Genomic DNA, 11,660 nt, shown 5'->3' with positions numbered 1-11,660 from the left:
GATCCACAATATGAGTTGGGATGGGCACAAAAATCATTATGGCACCGGTGCTGATTTACACAGTAGTAACTGGACTGGTAAAATGAAGAAGCTACCAGTGACTTATTTCGGTGTTAAATGAATGCAGAGTTAGCCACCTGCAGCTTAAGTGCTTGATAGTGGTATTGGGTAAGTAACGTCTCGTAAGTCAGAAGTACACAGAGTCTGATGCTTTTTTTCAACTTTATTGCCGACCTTTACACGCCAACAGCAGCCCTCTTAACACCGTAAGCACCGCCGCACTTGCCCAGCCAGTAGCCAATGCAACACAGCACTTCCTCATTATGCACCAATGACTGTTATGGCGAGCGAGGTTGCATTCAGAAAACACCCGGAATTTTGAGTATCAAACATTCCAACTCAATTAAGTCGTTTGTGCACGTTTACTATTGCTGCAATAATTATGACAATTTGTTGATTGTATTTCTTATTTTTATGTGTAATACTCAGTTATCATTTCATTCATATCACTGAAGTGTTTAGGCAACTTAAATGTCACAAAATTCCATAAAAATAGAAAGGCGTTATTTTAGATTTTTTTTTTTTTCATTCTTTAAACAAAAATGTGCACATTTTTTAAGTACCGTTTTAGGCAGCACCATTTTTAAAGTACCTGTTTGGTACGAGTATCGGTTAAAATGTAAACAATACCCATCCCTTATCACGGGTTTTCTTGAAGATGTTCACAGAAGTTGAATAAGTGTGAGACCTTTTTTCACTCCAGGGATTTTATGGAGTTCATCTAACCTTTTTAGTTCCCGGGCCGTTTTTTGTCGTGTTCCGACATACGGGGAACGAGGGACAATCAAATGTAATTACTTTTCTTACGCTCTCTGATCTCTCTCTCTCTCTCTATGTCCACTACTTGCTGTACATATCCTACCAAGTCAGACCTACACTGTTTCAATATCCATTTCTCTGTTCTCAATTGTTGATGACTGATGATAACAACCAAACCGAACCCCCCCCCCCCCTCCACACCCCGAATTGTAAATAATGTAAATAATTCAATGTATACACCCTGATGATTATCTTGTGTGATGACTGTATTATGATGATAGTATATATGATAGTATATATCTGTATCATGAATACCCATGCGACTTAAACAAGTTGAAAAACTTATTCGGGTGTTACCATTTAGTGGTCAATTGTAGGGAATATGTACTTCACTGTGCAACCTACTAATAAAAGTCTCAATCAATCAATCAATCAAAACGGCCCTCAGATCCTATAACCACTTTAGCTCCTCCTCTGAGGCAGGGTCTAAACGGAGTCCCATAGGAACTAAAATACGTAGGTGTTTGGTGATTGGTTGAACTGACGAGCTACGCCCCTTCTCTAAGGTTATATTTCTCCTCTTTAGTTGAGAAGAATTGTTGTACATTCTTGGGTAGCAGGTTATAGTTTGCTTTGTATATAATTTTAGCTGTTTAGCAATTTTAACAAATCGTTGAATTTCAATATTTTTTATTCAATAAACAAAGTGTTTTTTTGTTCTCTATATTCAACATTATGTATCAGTCTAACTCTTCTTTTTTCTAACACGGTTAGTGAATGAAGTGCACATTTGTAGTTATTTCCCCATATTTCTACACAATGACTCAGATATGATAAGACTAGTGAGCAGTAGAGAATATGGAGTGATTTTTGGTCCAAAACATATTTTGCTTTGTTCATAATTTAAATATTTTTTGCCATCTTATGTTGCATATTTTTTATATGAGATTTCCAGGTAATTTTATCATTTATTATTACACCCAAAAATCGAGTTTATTTTACCCTTTCAATGTCTACTCCGTCTATTTATATTTGTGTATGATGCTCTTTTGATGTGCGTACATGGAAGAGAATGCAGTGCGTCATGTTGGATGCAACATGGAGTTATGCTGAATGAAATGTGGCGGTCATTTTTGGTCTTGGCTTGCCATCAAAGTCGGCCTATGCGATATATAATATATTATTATATATAACTATTTCGATGGTGGTCCGTGCGGTCAAACTGGACATTATAGCAAGGTAATGCCAACAATCTGTCCCGACTTCCGACTAAAATATTGCTGCATAACTTTACAAATACGTTTGGCTAATCGACATCAGTAAAATGTGGCATAATTACTTAGTAAACCATCTTGCAAGAAGCATAAACAAGAGAAACCTACAGCGTAGGACTCGTCGATTGCCATTTGAAGTTCCTTGGAGTAGGATTCGGATTCGGCTGCGTATCTGGTGACCTCAGTCATGGAGAGTGGGAGGGGACTACAGAATTTTGACCGTGATTGCAGTACCATTTCTGGCCACAGTACTACATATGGCTCCTTTAAGGCAGTGCATCTGGTTTGTCCAATGTAACTGTTTTGTCCATATCAAATAAATAAATAAATACAAATATTTTACACCACTTGTGACAGTAATGACAATCTCAAACAAACAGCAGAAGTCTGGAGCTAAATTAATAGAGAAGTTTATTAAGCGAAAAAAATATGACTAAAGTGGTGAAACTGCCTTTTCATTGGCACTTAATTTTACAGCCAGTTTACCGGTAGTTAAAAAACATGTTCACTATTCATTTAGTGTATTTATCTTAGCACAACATAATTGTATGCACATTTATTTTTTGTCAGTTCCTTCTTATGCATGACATTTGGTTGATAAACTTTGTGATTAACACATTTCATATCATTTGACAAGGTTGTAAACTATACGTAATAATTGAATACGATTAAAACCAAGAGTAAAATTACTAATTCAGTGTTGATATTTGAGTCGGCCCTTCTGTACTAGAAAAGTTGGGCCCCGAGGTAAAAACTTTAAGAACCTCTGAGCTAATCATTCTTACAGTATCTTGTTTTGTCCGCAACCAAATATTATTGTTTGACCAATTTTCAGCAGTGTCATTTTAAAGATGTGATTTAAGCTCCCTTTATTTTTTCAGCCTATTCTAAATGATTTCAAAATCACATGGAACGAGTAAGGGTATACTACTTTTGGTTGAAAACATTTTGTTGCTGGAAGACCAGCGAGTGTCTATTTCAACATTGAGTAACTTTATCTGCCGTGTGCAAGCTAACCGCTGGATTCCGCAGCTTCACGTGTCAGTAGCGGGGACGCAAACATAGATTCCTTCCACTCAGGATGAACTACCTGCAGGCTCAGTGCACAGCACACTTCAGACTGACTTTACACTTTTGATGTCAAGCAGCATGAAGTAATGTAAACCAACTACAGTATGAGTGAGAGTCACTTTTTTTTTTTTTAAGTGACACACAATTGCAAACATGACCGCAAGCCAAATGTATCTCACTGAAGGGGAGCAAACACAAGAGTCGTGTCAAATAGAATTCTTTCAGATTCTTAAAACTGAATCTTGATATCTTGATTCTTGAAATAAAGTGTTGATTGAAATATTCTGAATTAAATAGGTGGTCCTCAGTTTACGGCAGTCACTAGTTCTCTGGTAGGGATGGGTATTGTTTACATTTTAACCACTTCTAGTACCAAAGCGGTACATGAAAAACAGCACTGATGCTTGTACAAACCCCGTTTTTATATGAGTTGGGAAATTGTGTTAGATGTAAATATAAACGGAATACAATGATTTGCGAATCCTTTTCAACCCATATTCAATTGAATGCACTACAGACACAAGATATTTGATGTTCAAACTCATAAACTTCTTTTTTTTTTTGCAAATAATAATTAACTTAGAATTTCATGGCTGCAACACGTGCCAAAGTAGTTGGGAAAGGGCATGTTCACCACTGTGTTACATGGCCTTTCCTTTTAACAACACTCAGTATACGTTTGGGAACTGAGGAGACACATTTTTTAAGCTTCTCAGCTGGAATTCTTTCCCATTCTTGCTTGATGTACAGCTTAAGTTGTTCAACAGTCCGGGGGTCTCCGTTGTGGTATTTTAGGCTTCATAATGCGCCACACATTTTTTTTCAATGGGAGACAGGTCTGGACTACAGGCAGGCCAGTCTAGTACCCGCACTCTTTTACTATGAAGCCACGTTGATGTAACACGTGGCTTGGCATTGTCTTGCTGAAATAAGCAGGGGCGCCCATGGTAACGTTGCTTGGATGGCAACATATGTTGCTCCAAAACCTGTATGTACCTTTCAGCATTAATGGCGTCTTCACAGATGTGTAAGTTACCCATGTCTTGGGCACTAATACACCCCCATACCATCACAGATGCTGGCTTTTCAACTTTGCGCCTATAACAATCCGGATGGTTCTTTTCCTCTTTGGTCCGGAGGACACGACGTCCACAGTTTCCAAAAACAATTTGAAATGTGGACTCGTCAGACCACAGAACACTTTTCCACTTTGTATCAGTCCATCTTAGATGAGCTCAGGCCCAGCGAAGCCGACGGCGTTTCTGGGTGTTGTTGATAAACGGTTTTCGCCTTGCATAGGAGAGTTTTAACTTGCACTTACAGATATAGCGACCAACTGTAGTTACTGACAGTGGGTTTCTGAAGTGTTCCTGAGCCCATGTGGTGATATCCTTTACACACTGATGTCGCTTGTTGATGCAGTACAGCCTGAGGGATCGAAGGTCACGGGCTTAGCTGCTTACGTGCAGTGATTTCTCCAGATTCTCTGAACCCTTTGATGATATTACAGACCGTAGATGGTGAAATCCCTAAATTCCTTGCAATAGCTGGTGGAGAAAGGTTTTTCTTAAACTGTTCAACAATTTGCTCACGCATTTGTTGACAAAGTGGTGACCCTCGCCCCATCCTTGTTTGTGAATGACTGAGCATTTCATGGAATCTACTTTTATACCCAATCATGGCACCCACCTGTTCCCAATTTGCCTGTTCACCTGTGGGATGTTCCAAAAAAATGTTTATCAGTTTGAACATCATATATGTTGTCTTTGTAGCATATTCAACTGAATATGGGTTGAAAATGATTTGCAAATAATTGTATTCCATTTATATTTACATCTAACACAATTTCCCAACTCATATGGAAACGGGGTTTGTATGTAACGTGCCTGAACCGTCCATCCATCCATGCATTTTCTACCGCTTGTCCTATCCCAGCTGCACTCGGGTTGAAGGTGGGGTGCACCCTGGACAAGTCGCCCCCTCATCAAAGGGCCAATTCAGATAGACCGTTGATGAAAAAAGGGTAAAATGCTAATTTTTGTCTTAAAAAAAAATATTTATTTTCATGGAAATTTGTGACAGTAAATTAAACAGACTAGTAATTGAAGTACTTCAATTATAAAAATTTAATAATAATACGGTAAGCCCTCGTTTATCACTGTTAATTGGTTCCTGGCTGTGGTAAATTAATTTCCTCAAAGTATAAATTATTAATTACAAATCGATTATTTTAATTGTTGGAGCTTTAAAGAACTGTTAACAACATTCTAAACCTTTTTTAACATTATGAGAGCCCTCTAGACATGAAGTAAACCTATATAGCCCCCTTTACACTCTTTAAATCCAATTTAGCAATGTTGCTGAGGCCGAGCCAATTAGTGGCTACAATACTGAGCAGCGTGGTCTGTTTGGTTTGATATCATCAAATGGCCGATTCAACTGTAGTATTAATATTTTTTGATTATTAATACTTGAAAATGCTTCAATAAGCCCCAAAATATTTACAATATGTTTTTTGTTTTTTTTAAATAAAAAAAATCAGCGATAGAGTGATGCCACAAACTTGGAACGACTGTACATAAAAAAATAGGAAATAAAATCCACAACAAAGTAACGTATCGTACTTTCCAGACTATAAGCCGCACCGGTATATAAGATGCACCCACTAAATTTTAGAGCAAAAATATATTAGCCGCAGACATACCGGTATGTTGTGAAATGAGATATACAGTATACATAGAAATATTTTGTAAATACTTCATACTTTAATTGATTTCAAACGGTGCCTGTAACATGCCAGTAAAACAGCAGATCAACAAAACAAAAAAGGCATTGATGTCTTTACTTATCCTTTATGAGATAGATAAGGGTTTCTCCTATTTTAATAACGTTCAAGATGTTTAGCAGGATTCTGCTTCCTTGGACTTTATAAACACTTTGAGTTTGAAAAGTTTCTTAAAATGGATCATTTTTAGAGAGGTCCGATAAATGCGTTAAAATGTATTATCGGTATCGGGGGTTTTTTTTGTTTTTTGTTTTTTATTAAATCAACATAAAAAACACAAGATACACTTACAATTAGTGCACCAACCCAAAACACCTTCCTCCCCCATTTACACTCATTCACACAAAAGGGTTGTTTCTTTCTGTTATTAATATTCTGGTTCCTACATTATTTATCAATATTTATCAATACAGTCTGCAAGGGATACAGTCCGTAAGCACACATGATTGTGCGTGCTGCTGGTCCACTAATAGTACTAACCTTTAACAGTTAATTTTACTAATTTTCAATAATTACTAGTTTCTATGTAACTGTTTTTATATTGTTTTACTTTCTTTTTTATTCAACAAAATGTTTTTAATTTATTCATCTTATTTTATTGTATTAAATGATAATAAATAAATGATAAATGGGTTGTACTTGTATAGCGCTTTTCTACCTTCAAGGTACTCAAAGCGCTTTGACACTACTTCCACATTTACCCATTCACACACACACATTCACACACTGATGGAGGGAGCTGCCATGCAAGGCGCTAACCAGCACCCATCAGGAGCAAGGGTGAAGTGTCTTGCTCAAGACACAACGGACATAACGAGGTTGGTACAAGATGGGGATTGAACTAGGGACCCTCGGGTCGTGCACGGCCATTCTTCCACTGCGCCACGCCGTCCCTAAATTAATTATTTTTTATTAATTATTTTTAAAAGTACCTTATCTTCACCATACCTGGTTGTCCAAATTAGGCATAATAATGTGTTAATTCCACGACTGCAAATATCGGTTGATATCGGTATCGGTTGATATCGGTATCGGTAATTAAAGAGTTGGACAATATCAGAATATCGGATATCGGCAAAAAACCATTATCGGACATCCCTAATCATTTTAGTACATTGTTTAATTTCTTTGCTTAATCCATTTCATAACTTAGATGTTAGCGAAGAAAAATCCATAAATTAGCTGCACCTTTGAATAAGCCATAGGGATTAAAGCTTGGGGAAAAGTATCAGTTTATAGTCCGGAAAATATGGTAATTATTACCGTAATAAAGAACACAGAGAACGTGCAAAAACTGATTTTTGTAATACTGATGCTCATAATTCCGGGGATTTGTGAATGCAACCTTGCTAATATTGAAGTGCTGTGTTGTTGTGGCTCCTGGCTCGTGGTGTTTTGAGGGCTGCTGTTGACATACTGAGATCCACAAATTAGTTATATAAAGTGCTTCTGTCGGGACGCTTCATAACTTACAAGACATTACTTCATTCCAATATCATTGCCAAGCACTTGTGGCAGGTAGCTGCATTCATTTAACACCGAAATGAAAAACCAATAGTTTCCTCTTTTTTTTCAGTCTGGTACTACCGTTTACATTGGCAACACTGCCATTACGGAACTGTATTTGGGTGGCCATCCCTACTCTGTGGGGCATAAACACAAGTTTGACTTTAGAAGTAGTTCAATAAATAATACAGTAGCCTGTGTGCGCTACAACGGTGATTATTACCTTTTTGCACTTCATTATGCCTCCCAAGCGCAAAGCAGGCTCTTCTAGTAGCAATGCCATTATATGAATTTAAAGTGAAGTGTTTATGGCCAGTAGGGATTGGATTGTGTAGTTTAAGGCTCAGTTACTATTTTTTACAACCTAAAGGTTCACGGTAAAGCTGCTAGTGGGGATGATAAAGCAGCCTTGCCAGAAACTTGAGGGTTCCAGGTTCACTCCCCGCCTTTTGCCATCCCATGCACTGCCGTTGTGTCCTTGGGCAAGACACTTCACCCTTGGCCCCAGTGCCGTTCACTCTGGTGAATAAATGATAGGTGGTGGTCGGAGGGGCCGTAGGCGCAAACTGGAAGCCACGCTTCCGTCAGTCTACCCCAGGGCAGCTGTGGCTACAAATGTAGCTTGCCACCACCGAAATGTGAATGTGGAGTGAATGTGAGGGCTTTGAGTATTCAGTTGATAGAAAAGCGCTATATAAATCTAATCCATTATTATTATATAATAATGTAACTTTAGAGGAAAATCGAATTTAAAGTGCTCATACAACACTTAAAACCTTTAGCATATCCGTATGTGGAAATAAATTATGGAATGGATTAACAAAAGAAATCAAACAAAGCACCAATATGATTCAGTTTAAGAAACTGTTCAAACTACAAAAGTGTTCACAAAGTACACAGAACAAAAATTATGATGAACATCTTAAACCCTTTATTTTATTCTATTTTTTTATTTTTTTATTTTTGGAGATAAAGATTATTTACGTATTTAATATTTGTTTACTTACTATAGTATACTACTTATTTATTATTCACTGTTCTGTTACAGAGAACAAGGAAATGAGATAAAATTGCTATGGTGTGAAAAGGGGTAGGATTAAATAAGCTCTGCTTCTTCCTACTCCTTTTCGAACGTGCTATAGTGAAACAACTGGAAATATGTGATGCATTACATTGTATGTAATGCATGTTCGAAATATACTGAAACTGAACTGAACTTATTATTATTATGATAAATCAGTGATGTTCCTTATTAGAGTTGTCCAATAATATCGGCCTGCCGATATTATCGGCCGATAAATGCCTTAAAATGTAATATCGGAAATTATCGGTATCATTTTTTTATTATCGGTATCGGGTTTTTTTTGTTTTGTTTTTTTTAAATCAACATAAAAAACACAAGATACACTTACAATTAGTGCACCAACCCAAAAAACCTCCCTCCCCGATTTACACTCATTCACACAAAAGGGTTGTTTCTTTCGGTTAATAATATTCTGGTTCCTACATTATATATCAATATATATCAATACAGTCTGCAAGGGATACAGTCCGTAAGCACACATGATTGTGCGTGCTGCTGGTCCACTAATAGTACTAACCTTTAACAGTTAATTTTACTAATTGTCATTAATTACTAGTTTCTATGTAACTGTTTTTATATTGTTTTACTTTCTTTTTTATTCAACAAAATGTTTTTAATTTATTTATCTTATTCTATTTTATCAATTATTTTTAAAAGTACCTTATCTTCACCATACCTGGTTGTCCAAATTAGGCATAATAATGTGTTAATTCCACGACTGTATATATCGGTTGATATCGGTATCGGTTGATATCGATATCGGTAATTAAAGAGTTGGACGAATATCGGAAATCGGCAAAAAGCCATTATCGGACATCCCTAATCATTTTAGTACATTGTTTAATTTCTTTGCTTAATCCATTTCATAACTTAGATGTTAGCGAAGAAAAATCCATAAATTAGCTGCACCTTTGAATAAGCCATAGGGATTAAAGCTTGGAGAAAAGTATCAGTTTATAGTCTGGAAAATACGGTAATTATTACCGTAATAAAGAACACAGAGAACGTGCAAAAACTGATTTTTGTAATACTGATGCTCATAATTCCGGGGATTTGTGAATGCAACCTTGCTAATATTGAAGTGCTGTGTTGTTGTGGCTCCTGGCTCGTGGTGTTTTGAGGGCTGCTGTTGACATACTGAGATCCACAAATTAGTTATATAAAGTGCTTCTGTCGGGACGCTTCATAACTTACGAGACGTTACTTCATTCCAATATCATTGCCAAGCACTTGTGGCAGATAGCTGCATTCATTTAACACCGAAATGAAAAACCAATAGTTTCCTCTTTTTTTAAGTCTGGTTACTACCGTTTCCATTAGCACCACTGCCATTACGGAACCGTATTTGGGTGGCCATCCCTACTCTCTGGGGCATAAACACAAGTTTGACTTTAGAAGTAGTTCAATAAATAATACAGTAGCCTGTGTGCGCTACAACGGTGATTATTACCTTTTTGCACTTCATTATGCCTCCCAAGCGCAAAGCAGGCTCTTCTAGTAGCAATGCCATTATATGAATTTAAAGTGAAGTGTTTATGGCCAGTAGGGATTGGATTGTGTAGTTTAAGGCTCAGTTACTATTTTTTACAACCTTAAGGTTCACGGTAAAGCTGCTAGTGGGGATGATAAAGCAGCCGTGCCAGAAACTTGAGGGTTCCAGGTTCACTCCCCGCCTTTTGCTATCCCATGCACTGCCGTTGTGTCCTTGGGCAAGACACTTCACCCTTGGCCCCAGTGCCGCTCACACTGGTGAATAAATGATAGGTGGTGGTCGGAGGGGCCGTAGGCGCAAATTGGCAGCCACGCTTCCGTCAGTCTACCCCAGGGCAGCTGTGGCTACAAATGTAGCTTGCCACCACCGAAGTGTGAATGTGGAGTGAATGTGAGCTCTTTGAGTATTCAGTTGATAGAAAAGCGCTATATAAATCTAATCCATTATTATTATATAATAATGTAACTTTAGAGGAATATCGAATTTAAAATGCTCGTACAAGACTTAAAACCTTTAGCATATCCGTATGTGGAAATAAATTATGGAATGGATTAACAAAAGAAATCAAACAAAGCAGCAACATGATTCAATTTAAGAAACTGTTCAAACTACAAAAGTGTTCACAAAGTACACAGAACAAAAATTATGATGAACATCTTGAACCCTTTATTTTATTCTATTTTTTTGTATTTTTTTTTGGAGATAAAGATTATTTACGTATTTAATATTTGTTTACTATTTATTTATTATTCACTGTTCTGCTACAGAGAACAAGGAAATGAGATAAAATTGCTATGGTGTGAAAAGGGGTAGGATTAAATAAGATCAGCTTCTTCCTACTCCTTTTCGGATGTGCTATAATGAAACAACTGGAAATATGTGATGCATTACATTGTATGTAATGCATGTTCGAAATAAACTGAAACTGAACTGAACTTATTATAATTATGATAAATCAGTGATGTTCCTTATTAGAGATGTCCGATAATATCCGCCTGCCGATATTATCGGCCGATAAATGCGGAAATTATCGGTATCGTTTTTTTTATTATCGGTATGGTTTTTTGTTTGTTTGTTTTTTTATTAAATCAACATAAAAAACACAAGATAAACTTACAATTAGTGCACCAACCCAAAAAACCTCCCTCCCCCATTTACACTCATTCACACAAAAGGGTTGTTTATTTCTGTTATTAATATTCTGGTTCCTATATTATACATCAATATATATCAATACAGTCTGCAAGGGATACAGTCCGTAAGCACACATGATTGTGCGTGCTGCTGGTCCACTAATAGTACTAACCTTTAACAGTTAATTTTACTCATTTTCATTAATTACTAGTTTCTATGTAACTGTTTTTATATTGTTTTACTTTCTTTTGTATTCAAGAAAATGTTTTTAACTTATTTATCTTATTTTATTAATTTTTTTAAAAATTACCTTATCTTCACCATACCTGGTTGTCCAAATTAGGCATAATAATGTGTTAATTCCACAGCTGTATATATTGGTTGATATCGGTATCGGTAATTAAAGAGTTGGACAATATCGGAATATCGGATATTGGCAAAAAGCCATTATCGGACATCCCTATTCCTTATGCATTGGTGGAGATTATAAAAGGC

Source organism: Nerophis lumbriciformis, linkage group LG04 (genome assembly GCF_033978685.3).
Source record: "Nerophis lumbriciformis linkage group LG04, RoL_Nlum_v2.1, whole genome shotgun sequence".
Classification (NCBI taxonomy): Eukaryota; Metazoa; Chordata; class Actinopteri; order Syngnathiformes; family Syngnathidae; genus Nerophis; species Nerophis lumbriciformis.
This window is presented reverse-complemented; position numbering follows the sequence as displayed.